Below are 4,642 nucleotides of genomic sequence, written 5' to 3'. Positions count from 1 at the left end.
CAGGAAATGTAAATAGCACGCCTGATATATCCTTTCAATGTCCAAAAACCCTCTTGTCTTGCTCTGGATAACTTTATGTATGTAGTTCCCTTTTGCGTGAATCTAGATGCTAGAGCGCAGCTGGTTTTACATGAGCTCACACGGATTAATGTCATACGCAGATCAACGTGCTAAACAGTCTTAATCAAAAAATGAAATCCTTGATAGATTAACATGATCCTTTGATCCTTTATTCGAGCTATTCATATAACAGCTTGTTCTACATTTCACTGTAAACCATTTTGCAATGCCTTGTTTTTATATTTAGCTTTGATATAGGGGTTTATATAAATGCCTATGTGTTATTTATGTGTATCATTCTATAGCGGGAATATAATGTGATATATGCAGTTTGTATTGTATATTTAGTTTATAGTGGTGATACGACTATGATACGGTTTTTTGTTTTGATACTTAGTTGAAAAAAGGGTTATCCGTGTCATTGTTCGCATTGGAAAGGGATTAAGAAATATAAAAATACAAGAATTTGAATAGTTTTGGTAATCCATAATTATGAAATAAGGATATATTTTTTTTATATGACAACTTACTTTTTAATACGTTTTCAGACATATTCTAGATAGGTAGATATATTCTATGATCCATGGGTCTAAAACTGATAACTTTCACGAAATTTTATAGAACATTTTTTAAGGAGATTTTATTCGTATATTTTATTAAAAGTTGACATTTTCTTCAAAAATCATTATGTTCTTGAATTAGATTATAGATTCTTCAAATCAAGCCTTTTATTAATTTATTGGGGACTCAAACCCGCAAAAAAGACATGTTTTGGCTGGGTTGCAGAGCCGTAACAAAAGGGTTGTGAAAACTTCTCCAAAACGTCAGTGAAATGGGTACCTATATTAGCTTGAATTACAGTTCATCTTGTTGGGGTAAACCACATCGTAAACTCTACAAAGAACTCATACTTATCTTCATTTTATGTAAGGAGGTTTTGGATGAGGTCGAATGATCGATTCGGATGAATGGATCGGTGAGTTATTTTCTTAACAATTTTAAGTTAGCTCAATTCAACTCTCAAAGCAATTCTCCCAATTTTTTTCAAACGGCTTTAATCCAGTCAAATAAGGGTTTAACCTCGGAATGAATGCTAATAGAATTTTTTTTTGCTCAATACCTTCGTTTTGGCATTCTTTAACATACCTCAAAAGTTTAGAAAAATCTCATGACTTGCGGACATGAGATTTTTTTAGATTTTTGACATAAGTTATACATAGAATATCCAAACTAAGATAGAAACAAAAAAATAGCCTATTAGCACTAATGCCAAGACTATACCAGGATGTTTTTTAGTGCATATCATAAAATTTCCCCTTTTTACATAAATTACAATTTTGTCATAGATATGAATGTTTTTTTGCATTGCATTGTTTTGATTCTTAATGATAATATACATAAAAACCTTCATGTAAAATTTGGTTCCTCTACCATAACTTTTAAGGGGTTTTCGATAGTAAGATTTCAACTGTTATAATAATATGGGTTGACAGATTAAAAACAGATATAACTTTTTTCAGAGACGTCGGATTTTTTATTAGATTTTTTGGAACCAGCATTAAAAAATACCTTGAAATCATGTATCTTATGTGTATATAATACCATCGTCTATTTTTGCTAATTTTGAAAATCTCCATTTCGCGCTTTGACCTTCAAAATCCCGACTTGCGGACATGAGATTTTTTTTAGACTTTTAAGGTTTGTTATGGAATGCCAAAACGAAGGTATTGAGCAAAAAAAATTTCTATTATAGCATTCATTCCGAGGTTTACCCCTTTTTGTCACCTTATTTGACTGTATTACTTGGCAAGAAACTGATTTGAACTTCAAATGTTAACAAATTCTGGTCAAATTCTTGAAAAATTATAACGACTGGTTTAACTCATTATTATTAAAAGATTTTCATTAACCGATTTTTTTCAGTGCTGGTTTTTTGTTCTTGTCGAAAATTAATCTGCACTGAACATACATAAGTGTCAGCATTTGAAAACTTTATCTCTACCAAAATATCCTTTTTCATTAAAACAAATCTTCAAATATTCATATTCATATGCTAAATATTTGAGAGATTGATAACACTGGGCTTACAAAATTATTTTTTTTTCGTTGCCGAGGCTAAACTATAATTTTTCAAAAGTTTTCGTTGTGTTAAACTTACATAAATCCGAAGTCACTGATCAGCTCCCGTTTTTTGAAATATTAACGTTAGAAAATGCAAAAAAACCTTTTTTTTACTACTTTGGAGGTTATTCTTTTATGAAAAGGAAATTATTCAAACATATGTAAATAAACGGTTTCGATAAGAACTGTTTTTCTTCTTTTAAGACCTGCTAAATTTCATTTTCATTTTCATTTTTATTTCATTTCATTTTTATTTATTTCAAAAGCCGTGAGATGAAATCTCATCTATGGCTTAAAAATACGTACATATATAATACAAATTCAGTTCTTATGCTAAATTTTTCCGATTGGGAAGATTGTCATGTCTGAATGTTATCTCGAGTTCGATTTTTTTACTAGTTGTAAGATAAATGTAGGTAACACCTATATTGCAAGTAAAAAATACTACTAAATAAAGAACTTTAATGAATAAAATGGTGTCAACGTAAAAAGAGTAGAAAAAGAACTAAAAAACGATTAAATAAAAACAAAATTTGTGGATAGATAAACCGAAAAAAGTCATGACTTAGATAAATCAAAAATTTATTAAAGACTGAAAAATCAGCAGAAATTTGTCCAAAATGGATCGGATAACAACATCTAAAAACTTAAAAACTCTAGAACGAAGCGGAAACGAGAAATTTACATCATAAGTATATACATAAAACATACCTGAAAATTGACATATCGTGATTCAAAACGCCAACAATTTCCTAAGATTGCCATTTTAAAAATTTGGTAATGTACCTAAACCTTTATTTATTTAAAAGAAAGTTCACTTTGATACGCTTTGTTGTAAATTTCCTTTCCAAACTATGATAGCTCTAAGAAATGCAAAAAAGGGATCTTAACCGAAATAAATGGTGCATTTGAAATTGTATGTAATTTGAAATCGCTTTTAAATAAAAATTATAAGAGTACCATTAATATTTTAAGGAAATTTTGTGAAGAGTAAAAGCAATTAAAAATATTAAAACAAAAATCAAGTTCGCTGCTCAGCTCTTTTGTTTAGATGAGACAAGTTAAGTTTTCGTATACAAAATTTACTCTAAGCCGCTAAAAAGAAAATAAGGATGTTTAAACTCCTTGTATAAGTTGAAGGTTTTCCAAATACACCAAATAATAGTGTTTCGCAATGGTTTATTCTTTAACGTAAAATACTAGAAATATTTTATTGAAAAAAAATTTTTTCCGGAAAAAAATTCTTTTATCTAGGTTCATAATTTCATTCAAAAACCTAAATCGATCGAGGAAGGTATAAACAATTTCATAACTTGCCTATAAATTTTTTAATAACTTTCCATCCATTTTAATATTAAAGTAGGGACACATAAAACCTACCTACACCTACCTAGAAATCGTTAACTACCTTAACCATTACTATGAATATTCACATGTTAAAGCACATCAGAGGACGAAATAAAAATACGTAATACCAAAGCTAACAATAATATACCACGATAATGTTTATGTATTGCCAACATAAAAGCATTAATTTAGTCATTATCTACTTAAGATACGAGAGCTACATCATATTGTAGAGTACCTTTTGCTTTTCATATCTATCTACATTCTACATCCCATTTCCTCTCATTCCAATAAGCTCTTTGATCTCTGTGCATTGGCTTGGTTTGGCTTGGCATTGGCATACCTAAGCCTAACCCCACTCTGCTATTTTCTGTGCAGAGATAGAAAAACAGCCAAAGCAGATGATGATGATGAGATGAGAGGTGAATGAGAGAAGAATACGTTACCAAACAAAGCAACAACAAACAAAAAAAAAAAACTGATTGTTTCCGAAACGCCTACACCCGTCACTGATAATCATCATCATCCTCATTTAAATACACAAAAATGTATCTGAGAGATACAAAAATTCCAACAGCAACGCACAGGGGCCAGAGGAAATGAGAGCAGCCAAGTCATCTTTTAATGGAGAATCCAAGGCGTGGCCAATCCGCATTAACCCTCCATTTGTAAGAATATACCATCAGCATAGGGATGAGGGCTTTTGTCCTGTCTCCTTGGTATAAAATACAAATTAGTGTGTTTGTGTGTGAGTTTCAAAATTTGTATGAAAAATGGATGGAAAATGAGCACAACATTTCGGAGGCGTGGCCTGCGTGCGCGCACTACGTCACTGTGATGTACTGGGTTTTGCTGGTGGAGGGTAACCAGTGTGGTGAGTCTATAACCAGTTAGCAATACAGTTTCGGTTTCCGTTCAGGAAGGGTTCACCGCCATAGTTTAGCGCACGCAAAAAATACTCTTATCCGGAGATATAAATTTACGACTTTTATCTGCATATAACCTCTCTATAGTGTCGTTAATTCTTTAAATTACCATTTCAATAAGATTTATGAATAAATTCCATTAAATTTAAGAAACGTCAAAGTGACATTTGTGCTAACATTTTGTTTTT

The sequence above is a fragment of the Episyrphus balteatus genome, chromosome 1 (assembly GCF_945859705.1).
Source record: "Episyrphus balteatus chromosome 1, idEpiBalt1.1, whole genome shotgun sequence".
Lineage (NCBI taxonomy): Eukaryota > Metazoa > Arthropoda > Insecta > Diptera > Syrphidae > Episyrphus > Episyrphus balteatus.
The sequence above is the reverse complement of the archived record's forward strand: the minus strand, read 5'-3'. Positions refer to the sequence as shown.